The sequence below is a fragment of the Bacillus rossius genome, chromosome 13 (assembly GCF_032445375.1).
Source record: "Bacillus rossius redtenbacheri isolate Brsri chromosome 13, Brsri_v3, whole genome shotgun sequence".
Lineage (NCBI taxonomy): Eukaryota > Metazoa > Arthropoda > Insecta > Phasmatodea > Bacillidae > Bacillus > Bacillus rossius.
In genome coordinates, this window is record NC_086340.1 from 17957700 (window position 1) to 17972322 (window position 14623).

At 38.1% G+C, this 14623-nt stretch overlaps 1 protein-coding gene across 3 annotated transcripts in view; it reads right to left on the bottom strand.

The window, feature by feature from the left end:
* LOC134538293 (4-galactosyl-N-acetylglucosaminide 3-alpha-L-fucosyltransferase FUT6-like) overlaps window positions 1-14623 on the bottom strand; it is a 73142-nt gene extending 58519 nt beyond the window's left edge. For all 3 annotated transcript variants that reach the window (XM_063379476.1, XM_063379475.1, XM_063379474.1), the window contains exon 1: window positions 14517-14623. The gene's annotated coding sequence lies outside the window, so the exon portion shown is untranslated. The remainder of the gene's footprint in view (window positions 1-14516) is intronic.

The window sequence follows — 14623 nt, forward strand, 5'->3', positions numbered from 1 at the left end:
CATACATTTTTTAGATGTTCTTTGCTCACCCATTTTCCGCATTTTGAACACCATTTTCGTGTCGTCTTGTCCCTGTGGCGTCCACAAAGGAAACAACGTCCTCTGGCACCGTCACGTCCTTTTGATGCATTTGCATTACCTTCTGGTTGTCCGAGTAGAATGTGGGCTCGTCGTCTCAGTTCAACTGGAATTTGCGGCAATGTTGAGCGATACTGGATCTGTGGCCTAATCAATTCCCAAGCCAGATCTCCGAGGAATTCACTTCTAGATAATGGCTTTCCCAAATTAAGCTTCAAAATTACTAATGCATTGAGAGCCGAAATGTTCAACAAGTCGAAAAAAACTACCATTGGCCACCTTCGTGTAGTTCTTGCCACGTCGTATTTTTCTATCAGTTGATCAAGTAAATCAACCCCGATTTTTGTCTTGTTGTAAAATATGATTATCTCTGGTTTTCTGAGGTCTCCGGTTTCCTCGTCAATGTTGCTGTCATGATGCAAAGTTGATAACAACAAAACTGCTTGATTTTTCTTAGAGCAGTATGAAACCAATGTAATATCTTCTTGGAACCCAAACATTGAAGAATTAGGCTCACGCTGTTTATTTGGCAAAAATTCTCTCGGAATTTCAGCCTTGTTTTTTCTGAGAGTGCCGACAAAGGTAAGTCCTTTTGACAAAAGTTTTTTAGCCAGAGGATAGCTGCTAAACCAATTATCTGTGGTCACATTACGATGTGAACCATTGATAGGCTCACACAGCCTCAAAACAACATATGTCGGCGAGTTGCTTTTCCTGAAAGGTCCTTCGGGTTGATTACCTAGGTAACATTCTAAATTCATGGTGTATGCCATTTTTGCATCTACAAACGCAAACACTTTAATTCCATATTTGGCCGGTTTCTTTGGTAGATACTGACGGAATGGACATTTCCCACGAAATGCCAACAGCTGTTCATCTATTGTGAGATATTCACTAGGAATGAAATATTTTGAAAAATTGTTGTTTACAACTTCAAAAATATTTCTTATGGGAGAAAATTTGTCAAATTCTCTTCGAGTAGCCCTATCTCGAATGTCATCGAAACGAAGGCATCCGAGAAGAAAGAAAAACCTCCGTTTACTCATTGTCAGGTAGCAAGATTCTAAGCCATTCCCCTTGGTGTTGTCCCATAATTTATCAATGTTTGTCCTTCAGCCTTTGTAAGTACCTATCAAAAGAAGAAGTCCAAATAAGGCCCTAATTTCCACTTCATCTGTGTTTTTTGCATCACGTTCCCTTTCATATTTACATTTTACAGAATCAATGTAAATATTTGTAGATTCTACAATAATATTGAAAACCTGCTCGTCTATGAAAAGATCTAATATTTTTTCTGGAGAAACGAGCTTTGTGGCTACTCCTTTTGGTCCTGGCAGGTGCGTAATTATGTTTTCTCTACGGGTTCTGACATTTTTTTTAGGCAAACTGCAGACCCATTTTGTTTTTCCATTTTTCCCTACAAAAGTTTTATAGTTTTGCTCTTGAGTGTCAGCATCACTGTTCTCGTCACCAGACTGATCAGTGCCAGAATCATGATCACTCTCACACACATAATCACTTTCATCAGAATCCGACTCACCAGCAAACTCGTCTTCTTCAACTTCATTCAGCCACTTCATCCACACGGCTGGATCCGAGGAAACTTCTGTCCTCCTCTTTTTTGGTTCCGCCCTACTGGCCTGCAAAGCCAGTAAGGCGTAGTAACAATTATAAAATTTTCAATCAAAAAATAATAATAAAATTACAAAAGTGAAAAATTTAAATTTTTACAGCAAATGAGTTCTTTCAAATTAAAAACAAATAATTTAAATATATAAAGTATCTTTACTGAGAATACATTATTATAAAACAGAAATTAAAAATTGCAATCCTACCTTATAACAAAGTTATGTAGATGGTCGCACGGGGGACATATGTCAACCAACTCACTTCTAACAGTAACCACACAACATCGTCAGAGAAAAGCAGACGACTAACTACAGTGGTACAATCCGCCAAGCCTCACAGAAAGGTACTGTCAGGCTCGGACCGGAAACCCCTCCCAATACCTAGTTCTTGGTAACAAAGAGGAAGTGGGTGACACATGTCAACCACGCGACTGCCGGAGGGTTAAATTTAGGGACAACACATGATTTGTTTCCGTTACCGAGGTTATATGTTACACTCTCTTGAGTAGTACTGAAATAATCTCTCATATATTGATTATGAGTTTTGAAAAATTTTACATGAAATGATGGTAAGCGGGTCCGACAGAACTACTTGTCCCCTGAACACTCATTTTCCCTCGACCGCCCGGCCTTGGAAGTGACTACGTCACCGGAAGTGAACGCCGCCGGATGTTAACCTGGTGTCGGTGTCTTCCCTGCGCGCAGATACGCCCCGCGCTCTGCTTTCACGCGTCTGCAGATAGCATCTTCTCGCGCGAAGCTGTTTCGTAAGCCCCGGCTCCGCCCGTGAAAGTCACGTGTTCGAGGTTATGTTACGTCACTCTAACTAAAATGACAGGTTGGTTAGGTTAGTATTATTTAAAATACTCTATGAAAGTAAAATATATAAATCCTTGCTACAAGGTGTTTTTTTCACGAGCGATCGGTAAACTTAAGTGAACTTCGATAAACTTCGGAGAACTTCGGAACTGTTCAGGGGCGCTCGCGTCCCTGGTCAAATATTCCAGATACAAATAAAATACAAAGCGGACCACGAGTCCAAGTGCCCAACCACCGCATGGTAGACTCTTTTCTACTCTGTACAACACTTCATCCAGACCATCCTCTGTCTCCTGTAAATTCCTACACGTAATGCATGCCAATTTGCATCCCGCATGAATGTGCCCAGGGTTTTCCCTGTGTCTATGCAGGTTTTACCTGGGCCCAACCTATCTCTAGTTATAGTCTAGATTTAAGAGTGAGGGGAGTTATTAATGGCGCCAATCGCTACCATGGCTGGCCAATCCCCTCCTAGCACATGATGCATGCGACCCTCTCCCTGCATGGCTAATCCCAGCATGACTAGGCGTATAGGCTTCGGCCTGAGACGCACCTAGGTCCCTCCCTAACCCGGACCCCTCCAAAATACACTTAGTTTTAGTTAGGTTAGGTAAAATAAAAAAATCAGGGGCGCTTGCGTCCCTGGTCAAATATTCCAGATACAAATAAAATACAAAGCGGACCACGAGTCCAAGTGCCCCACCCCCGCATGGTAGACTCTTTTCTACTCTGTCCAACACTTCATCCAGACCATCCTCTGTCTCCTGTAAATTCCTACACGTAATGCATGCCAATTTGCATCCCGCATGAATGTGCCCAGGGTTTTCCCTGTTCCTATGCAGGTTTTACCTGGGCCCAACCTATCTCTAGTTATAGTCTAGATTTAAGAGTGAGGGGAGTTAGTCATGGCGCCAATCGCTGCCATGGCTGGTCAATCCCCTCCTAGCACATGATGCATGCGACCCTCTCCCTGCATGGCTAATCCCAGCATGACTAGGCGTATAGGCTTCGGCCTGAGACGCACCTAGGTCCCTCCCTAACCCGGACCCGTGCAAAATACACTTAGCTTTAGTTAGGTTAGAAAAAAAGTCATTTTTGAACAGTAGGCATCGTTTTTAAACTATATTTATGTAGGAAATTGAAAATGGTATATTCAAAATTATTTCTTGGCAACTGATTTTCAAATGGACTCTTTTGTAAACATACAGATTTTTTAAAGTTATATTTCTTTAAGCGCGTTATGAAAAAATAAATGATGAGAGTGAATTTTTACGATGCGCGCGCACCAGACAACGAAATTTTCACGGGATGAAAAAAAAAAAATAAAGCTACATACAAAGAAAAATTACATATGTGCTTTTAAATATAATACTTTAGTGATTGATGTTGAATACTGAGCCATATAATTTAAAAAAAAACATATATTTATTGTGAATATTAGTGATATAAATTGTGTTCATAAACCTTTTCAAGTGTATTTATATAAGTGATTTTATTTTCCGTATTTAAAATTTATTTGCATTATAAATTAAAAATTGTTACAATTTATTATTAAAGAATAATTAAAATTTATCTCGATTATTTTATCAAATAAAATAATTATTTCATACATGTGTTTATATAAATATTGAATAATGAGTGGGCCTATTTAATTTTTTTTTTATCTGATGGAATATACTTTACCTACAACACTTATAATATCTCTCCAGTGCTTTCGTAAATTTATTTTTATTAATTATTTGCATGCAAAATTAAAATTAGTTTTTTTTTTCATCACGCCAAGTAAACATAACTTCTAACGCGCGTGCATTAAGTACACGCACGCAACATTTTTTTTTCCTTCTGTGAATGTGTCGGAAGCTCGAATGCTGGCAACGTGAGCAAGGAGCCGCCATGAGCATGACGTCAACTCTCGCTCCGTCGCTACGCCGCGAGGGAACGTGCGGCGAGGTAAGGAAAAATTAGTACAAAAAAAATAATGGTTGTCTGTAAAGTCGGTTTACGGGCGATAGTTTAACGTGACAACGTCATAACAAAACACTGATGAAACGATTGCATACTTTTACGAATAAAAAATGAATCATTTTTTATTTTAATAATAAAAGAATCAATACTTGAAATTATACTAGTAATCAGATTTTTTAAAATGCAAGAATAATTAACCTTTATTGCAGAAATTGTTGTTGTGATAAGCAATGAAAACCACATTAACTTTTCACTTCACTTTATAAACAGTCGACGAAACAGTTCACGTGTAGATGTAAGTTGTGTGCGTGCTGCCGCTGTCTTTCTTCTCCTCGGACGCATAGGCCAATCGAGTGGAAGAGAGATAGATGCGGCGCAAGCGTACAATGAGCGTAACGGGACAAAGCGCAACGGGACAATGAGCGTAACGGGACAATGAGTCATCCTTTTTCGTGCGTGCAGCCGTCGTTAATCGATTTATTAGACGTTGTCACGTCAAAAAAATTTATAATCCACGGAATTTAGCCGCAAGCGCAACCTGGGTTGGATGGTGTGGAAAAGGGAAAGGGGGGGGGGGGAAAGGGAGGAAAGGATTTAACACCGAGGCCCGGACGTCATCTCTGTATCGCGGGTCTGGTTGCGTCAGAGAACCGCCGGGTTGCGAGACACACGTCTCACCTCCTCCCCTCCCGCCTCCACTCCACCCGACGATCCAACCAGCGACGTGGTTTGATGGGGTAACCGTGTTCTTCTCGCAACGTGTCTTCCAGGGGTCGAGCAAGCAACACGGAACGGGAGCGATTGCCATTCTCCGCACGTCGTATCATCTCTTCCGGGACCAATTTACTCACTGCATTCTTAAGATAACTGCATCGAGCACAAAGAAAATTTTTTCCTGTACTTAAAAATTCCTTTAGGAAACCAGTTGCCAAGAAATGTTTCGCAGTACCAAAAGAAATCATGGCTTCATACAACACACGGCTGTGGTTATTTTTCCATGTATGGAATACCAATTCGGCGCATGATTATATTTTAATTGATCTTTTATTCAAGCATAACCTTTTTTGAAGTGAAACTTCTAATGCGACTTCCAAGGTTGCGTTAAACGTTTAACGCTACCATGGAGGGGGGTATGAAAGCACTGTTGCGTTGAACGTTCAACGCTCATTTCCACATTACGAAGTTTCACTTCTTCCGGGCGGAGGGACTCCACGCACTCTTTTTTTTTTCACCATAAAAAATATGAACGAATATTCAGTAATTGGATTTTATGTTGTAAATACTGGAAAGATATTAAGAGCACAGTTTAATAATTAACTTTTACTTCCAGGGTACGAATCCGCACCCGGTATTCCTACAAACTGTTATTTTGTAGTGAGTGGTACAGTTGTTTCCATGTATATGTACAACATTTTAAAAACACCTGTAATTTTAAGTGAATATTTCTGTTCAATTTACGGAAAGAAAAAAAAATTGCGTAGACGGGCCTAAAGAGTGGCGCCAGTCCATGCGCGGCCGTTGTCTTTGGGAACTCAGACTTGTTGCTCAATAAAGCAACGCCGCCGCAGATGGAGCTGCGATTGCTCTGTCGATTAGGTTAGGTTCAGTCAGTGTAATAAATAATAGTTCTATTTTTTTCCCCCGGACTCCGTCAAAACAACGACTCGACGTGTAGTAATTTTGTGAACGTCCATGTCTGTTGAAGCACCACGTTTGTAAAAAAAAATAAAAAAAAAAGGTTGTCTGTAAAGTCGGTTTACGGACGATAGTTTAACGTGACAACGTCATAACAAAACATTGATGAAATAAATATAGTTTAAAAAACTAAAGAAACATGCTTTTAAAGATTATCAAACTAAAAAGTAAAAAATAATTTTAAAATTTAATTTATGACAATAGTATATAAGCAATACTAGTATAAATGAGAAAAAAGCTTGAAGCGCTTTGTGCCATATTTTTTGTATATTAAGCGCCCTATGCTTTTTTCTCATTTATACTAGTATTGTTTATATACTATTGTCATAAATTAAATTTTAAAATTATTTTTTACTTTTTAGTTTGATAATCTTTAAAAGCATGTTTCTTTAGTTTTTTAAACTATATTTATTTTTAACTTTTTAGTTTGATATTCTTTAAAAGCATGTTTCTTTAGTTTTTTAAAATATATTTATTTTTAACTTTTTAGTTTGATATTCTTTAAAAGCATTTTTTTTAGTTTTTTAAACTATATTTATTTTTAACTTTTTAGTTTGATATTCTTTAAAAGCATGTTTTTTAAGTTTTTTAAACTATATTTATGTATAATTATCATAGGGAAATGAGTTACCGACACTACCTATTACCATCTGAGATAACTATTTGGAGTTGCAACGTCACAAAGAAATGGTAAAGTCTCACCGAATCATTTACAGTTAGATGTATGGATATAATCTTAGAATTTACCAGAGAAAAAAAAAAAAAAACATTTTTTTTTTCGGCGTGGCCGGTAGTAGATAGAACCCACGATCGCTGACTCTGAAAGCAGACATCACAGAAGTCGCGCGCCTTAGACCGCTCGGCTAACGAACATCATGAAATTGGTGGGACATTTTACAGTGATAAGCCACTCTTAGTCGAAAGAGTTACAGACGGACAGACAAACATACAGGTGAAGCTAATATAAAGCATGTAATTATTGCATACTTTTATGAATAAAATTGAATCATTTTTATTGAATTATCACTATTTGGCATGGATACAAAGAAGGAGTGAAATGAAATCTACAATTTAATTGATAAATTTACTTTTATTTGCACTCATTAATTCAAATATGTTTATTACTTTAACGAACAGATTATTTTAACTATAACTTTTATACATGTTTGCTATTTAACTTCTTCCAATCTGTGTTTTTCTGTTAAGGATAGGACGATGATAGGAAAAGTAGGAAACGAATGGGAGTGTTTCAAGTTTAATGTGCCTCGAAAAAGTCAAATCGATGGTTGTTCCAATCGAGTGGAAGAGAGATAGATGCGGCGCAAGCGTACAATGAACTAACGGGACACAGTGTAACGGGACAATGTGCGTAACGGGACAATTTTTCGTGCGTGCAGCCGGCGTTCATCGATTTATTAGACGTTGTTACGTCAAAAAAAGGCTTCACTCGGTTAACATGTAATCATGCAGACGTGATCACCCCCTGACATTATGCCAGCAATTTAGTCGAGGTGCGAATGATTTATCAAACTCACACTAGCTGACCCGTGCGAATATTTCGCACAGTATCGTGATCAAACACCGAACAGTAACATATTAATGTAGAAATAAGTAAATGCAAGTCTTTATTAATGAAAGATATTTTATTTTGAAGAGAAGTATACAATATACTCAGCATCAATGTTACAGAAGTTAGGAGTACTTACCGATTTAATACGGTGTGATTTGATTCAGTTAATTACGTTTAGTTATATTGGTTTGTAAAGAACAGTTTGTAACGATTCATAACGCTCTACGTTGATTTAATTTGATTGCTTTTCGTGATAGATTACACTTGCATATCGAATGTAAACAATCTAATAGCTATCATATTAGTTAATCATATTGTTAATAGATGGCGCCTGCTACGTGTTAGTTGAACATATTTTCACTAGGAATGTCATCTGGGATGCTTGCGATTCGATACTTCTTTGGTGGATGCTTTTTTTTTTTTCACTGGCCAAGAGTTCATCACATAAACTGGTATTATTATTATTATTATTATTAAAAAAAGAGTAGTATGTTGGCGAGTGCAGTAATAATATGTTATGTTAGATATTTCATTACAGTTTATTTATATGAAAACTTGTTCATAATTATATTTAAACGAAAAGTTAATGTGGTTTTCATTGCTTATTACAACAACAATTTCGGCAATAAAGGTTAATTATTCTTGCATTTTAAAAATCTGATTACTAGTATAATTTCAAGTATGTATTCATTTATTATTAAAATTAAAATGATTCAATTTTATTCATAAAAGTATGCAATCATTTCATCAATGTTTTGTTATGACGTTGTCACGTTAAACTATCGTCCGTAAACCGACTTTACAGACAACAAATTTTAGTTTTCCTTGTGTAGCATAACGCGAAATGAATCCGCGAATTTTTGTTTCCCCATCCCCACATACACACACGTGTTTATCACGCTCGACTCTTTCCAACCACCAGCTGTAGCGCTCTCCAATCTACTGTCCCGACTGCACGCACGTGGACAGCAGCTGCCCTGGTTGCTGTCCCGTTTACCCTACCCTGTGATCGCCTCTCCACTCCACGGCTCCGACCCGCTGACCGGTTCCGCGGGCGGCGAGTCGTAAGTCACACCTGACCGGCATTGCGTGACTCACGAGAGACGGGGGAGGGGGTGGGGGTGGGGGCAGTGGGCGGTGGGCATAGGATGACGTCCTATGACCCATCATCGGGTCGTTACCACAACGCCGAAATACCATAACGCCAAATGTCAAAATTGACCACAACGCCGACAGCTAGTAAACTGTTGTGTACCACAATGCCGAAATAACAACTGAATGAATTTGTGTGCGTTTCTTAAATGTACCTGAACGCCGAAATACCACAATCAAACCTAACCTTACCTTACCTAACCTAGCGTAATATAACCTAACCTAACTTAACCTAGCCTAGTCTAACCTAGCCTAGTCTAACCTAGCCTAGTCTAACCTAGTCTAACCTAACCTAGTCTAACCTAACCTAGTCTAACCTAACCTAGCCTAACCTAACCTTTGTGGCAGTCCTGAAATGACATTTTTCGGCGTTGTGGTAATTCGGCGTTGTGGTGCGTCCCCTGACCCATCTCACCCGCCAGTGGCGGATAAAGAAACATTTCAGGGTAAAGACTAAATTTTTTAAATTTTTAACACCACAGTTATTTATCAAAACTTACAATACTAGTGACACTAACACAAATAAGTAGCCGTAGGCTGACGTGGCTTCTCACACAGTAACGTAATGATTTCACTGATATTTTGAAGAAAAAAATGCATAGCTTCCGTCCTTACATCTACCCCCCCCCCCCCCCCCCCCCGCCCCACCACTCGGGGATAGAGGATCCACGAAATATTGCGTTATTGTTAACATTGAGGATCTTTCCCGCGCGGCCAACTAAAATAAGCGATTAAATATTAAATGTTCCTTGCCATTACAAACGTAACAATTATACGCTACAGATTACAGATACCAACTCGTGCAAATCAACTTTAAAAAAAAAAAAAAAAAAAAACATTCACTCGAGCGTGAACACATTTTAGAGATTTCTCGAATAAATGTAGCAAAAACAGAATCTTAATTTTTATTTATAAAATATAGGTCCATTATAGTATTACCAACGGCAACAGTTTAACCATCGCACGAAAAAAAACAACTATATGTTAATTTCAGCCACTCTGCGCCGTCCGTATGTTGCGCTGACGTGCACAGATGTGTCGAACGTGATTGGTTGGAAAAATACTCGCTTTCATCGCATCGTGTCCCTTCGTGCTGCTGTCATTCCTTCATAATGCGCATTAAAGCTCTTTTGCCACACACGAAAAACAAAAAAATTAAACATTCTAAAGGGTTTGATTTAAACAGTGGAAAAGAAAAAAAGTAGACGTACGTGGACATCACGCACGTTAGAACAGAAATGAATGACGTTTAAGAACTTGAGAATTTATTGCAATGTTTTGGTAATACGTTATTGCAGTTAGGCACCGTCCATCATGGAAAAATTTCAAGAATGTAAAACAGAAAACATAAACCCACAGAGAACAAGACTAAATCAGCTGACGTCGAACAGATGGATCCAACGACGAAGCTAAACACAAGTATTATGGACAACACAACAGCACAGAAGAACACATCCACACTTTAAATATCAGATATTCCGTGGAAGGAATTTAGTCACGAAAAAAATCAACAACGGTAACGAACACAACGGGCTGACAACGACCACGCAAGTCTCAACAAGAACAGGCAACAAACAAACCTGGACAACTATAAGAATGCGTGCACGTAATGCGAGTGAGTGCAGGGCCGCAACTAGGGGGGGGGGGGGGGGGGAAGCAAGCGGGGCATACGCCCCGTGCGCAAAGCTGTTGGGGGCGCCGAAATCGCTTGCATTGTAATTCCTACTACAACTGGTGACTGGTTAAAAAGTTTTTTTTAACTTGCATGCCAGGAATGTCTAATCTGATTTACAATATAACGTCTCTACATATTTAATGAACAAGTCTAGTGATTATACGGACTACTTTATGGACATAGTGGGTTCATGCATGGAAGTTACAGTAGCACAGAAACTGTTACATGTAGGTATGGAAAATGCTTAAATAGCACCATTTTTAGTGGGAGGGCCCCCGGACATCCGCTTTATTGGTATGTGCAAAAAAAAAAAGGGGGGGGGGGGCGCATGAATCCATTCATGCCCCGGGTGCCAGAGACTCTAGTTGCGGCCCTGAGTGAGTGAGCAACTATGCAAGTGCGAGAGTGTGTAAGTGCGTAAATACAGAACGCTGTAACGCAAAAAGGCCAATAAGCGCACCCCCCCCCCCCTTTTTTTTTTTTTTTTCCACAATTGCTCGCATTTAGTTACGCTCTGGTGACGTCATCGCCTCCACTCGCCCTACCGGATGCAGACGTTCCGCATCGAAAATCCTAACAGACCCGCCCGGAACTAAATCAAAATTGTCCGTTTTCACAGTTGCTGCGGGTCGTTCGATAACTTCAACTTTCAAGCCGAGACAGAAAGACAACGTAACGGAGCTAATGCTAATGTTTGCACGAAAACCACTCGATCACGCAACAACGTTTTTTAAAAAAGTGTAGTAACAACGCGTCCCCAAAAAAAAAATCTCCTCTCCCCCCCCCCCCCCCCCTTCCGCAAATGGCGGTCTCACAGGCACGACTTCACTTTCCCTCATCCTCAACCAGTTTATTCCGTGACTGAAAGAGCAATGAAAGGTTGAAGTTACATTACCATGTGGAACGGCTATTAAGTCACAGGCTGAATCGGAACGAACCAAATTAACACAAAGCGATTAAACCGTAACCGCCTTAACTTCAGAACTTAAAATACCACAATTGTAAGTAAATCAAATAAATATATTACATCATGCGTGACTAATTACAACGAACACACACGAGTTGTAATTTGCTAGTAAGATAACTAAAGTCATGCAATTCATAACAACCCCCCTTGAAATATAAATTAATGCATAAAGAAATTCGGACTGTATATGTACAACATCAGCCTGTAATTAGTTAATATATGTTATACCGTACATAAAGATTCTTATATGGAGAGTATAAACCTGCCTAGAATTTCATTTCATGAATCTCTAATCATACCTTAGAAACATCATACGTATATGAAAGTGACAAAAGTGATTTATAAAAAAATATTTTGGTTAGATTTGTTTCTGTGGGTCTGAGGATTATGGAATGCCTACCTCGGAAATTTTTTAAAAATATTATGCCTGAAAATTCATTTTTAGTCTTTCTGACGACCCTTCAGTGCTTTATCAAAACCAAAAAAAAAAAAAAAAAAATTGATAAAAATGTTTACTTATGAAAATGTAAATTCTTACATTATGTTCCACCGCTTGTGATTTTATGTCCTAATACGTGTTTAAAGACACGACGACTATCATTTTGCATACTTATGGGCCAAACATTAGGCAGGAGCGGATCAAGTGATGGGTCTGGGGGGGGGGGGAGGGGGGTGTACCCTTTAGATAATCACAAAACAACATTACCAGATATGGAAGTCAGCGTACGTGAACACATTTCAGAGATTTCACAAATCAATTCACTACACAAAATCTTTAAAAAAAATACGCAAATAATAACAGTATTATCAAGACACCAGTTTAACCATTTTTCGAAAAAGAAAAAAAAATTCTGGCGTTCATTTTAGTAGCGTCACACTCACGACGCAATGGAAATAAGAAGAATAATAATTATAATCGAGAAGTCTGTAGCGACCGTCATTTGTGTCGCGCTGGCTTCACGGATGTGTCGAACGTGATTGGTTGGAGAAAATATTCTCGTCCTTCACCGCGCTACTGTCATTCCAGCATAATCGGGAAGCCTGTCGCGTACGCCAATAATGTCACTCTGACGTCACGGATGTTTCGAACGTGATTGGCTAGCGTCCTTCCCGCTAATGTAATACCAGCATAAGTTGGTTCGTGTATTATTTCGCATGTGAAACACGTTGATCGATGTTTGTGTGAATACTTATTTACTTATTGAGTAAACAATTGTGTAGTCTATGAAAAAAAAAAATGTATTAATCGATTGATTTCACTAATTGTAAATTCCTGAATAGGTTTTTCCGCATGTAAACGGAACGTTTCGAGAGTAAAAAGTAGAGGTTATGCCACCGACATTTAAAGTACGTACTGTAAAATTCATGTGACCATTTGTTTATGATATGTCGGTAACATTTAAAATACTGTAAAATCGTGCGAAAGAGTAATCACGTATGGTTAGCTATATTCGAATATTTCAGAATGTACTGAAAATCGTAAAAGAATATTCGATAAATTTAAAAATTACATTTAGGAACTTTTTTTTTCCCCTCGATTAAGTCTGTGGGAGTACGTATCATTTGTTCGTAGATATGAACGTATGTATGAACGTTTAATTAGTTAATCGTTCGTCAGCGTTAACAGTCGCGCGCAGAAAACAAGAATCTGTCTACGTTAATCTATGCTCGGCACAAGTCGTATGGGGTATGGCAACACAGCAACCGCGTGAACAGGAAAGCAGAGTTCCCGCCACAGCCCTCCCTGGAAGGTCGCTTTATTACAGCCCCCATTGTCACCATCCCCTCGGAGGCTGTGAACAGTTAGGTTAGGGAGGCGATGATACATTCCGGTGAGCATCTGACGGCAAGAAGTGGGGGAAATGGAAGGTACCCGCACGTATTTATAATTTTGGGGAAAAAAAAAAAAAAAAAAAAAACGCACCTCTTTCTAACAAAAATTAAAACAATATAGCTAATGGGGTGAGTTTGTAATTTTATATTACGTTATTCTTGGAATTTACCAAGTAGCCTAATTTATTTGGCAACATCATCTGCCAATGAAAAACTAAAAAAAAAAAAAAAAAATTATATGGTAACTTAAATGGCGAAATAACTATTAGTGGCAAAATAAAATATTTGTAGTATAACTGCGTTTAAATTATATTTGATGTGTTTTTACAAACATAATTAAACTTTGAAACTACTATTTAAATACTTTATAAATATTTAGTTGAATATTAACCGGCGTTGCGTGCGAAAACAGCGATGTTCATAATTATGTATACTTGTTAATTATGAACTTTACTTTTAAAAATTCTCTATTTCCCTTTTATTTCAAAACATGTAGACAAAAATTCTATGCTGTATACACTTTTTTTTTAAACTAACCTCATCTGTCTACTTAAATCATTTCTTGGAAACATGTGAGAAAACATTTACCTTACGGCGACTCCTCAAAATGCGAGTTGTATTTAAGACTGGGGGATCTTTACTGCATTTTAAATACACTTACTCTTAAGGTTCATGACACTGTTGATGGTTTTTATTTACGTATTTTGTTACAGCATATTGCCATATTTTGAAAAACAGGCAAACTGCTGTAAAATAAAATTATTTAACTAACGTCTCTCACTATACAGAGAGTTTCTTACTATCAAACGAATGCCAACTATCATAGGCCAAGATATTTTACTCAAAGCACAGATAGAGTTAGTATAAAAGGCTATTCTGGTTTTTATCCAATACAGTTAACTAACATTTAAGAATTATTTGAAACGATTTAATAAAAATCCATAATTTATATATAAATGGTAATTATTCTCTAAAAAAAAAAACATGGTGCTTTGAAATCCAGTGCAACAATCAATAAAATAAAAAATATATTATGCCTACGTCTCGTGTCGCAAAATACATTAAACATACTTTTTCATTTCATACAAAATGCGTAATTAGAATAATCCTAACGACAAAAAAACATTTACTCACCGAAATGTGATAATTTACTGTTGCCGGTATTCTGCACCTCAGCCATTCCCGCACACAACAAATGCAATTGAACACTGTACTCGACCGCGTGCGTGTTTACAGTTCCG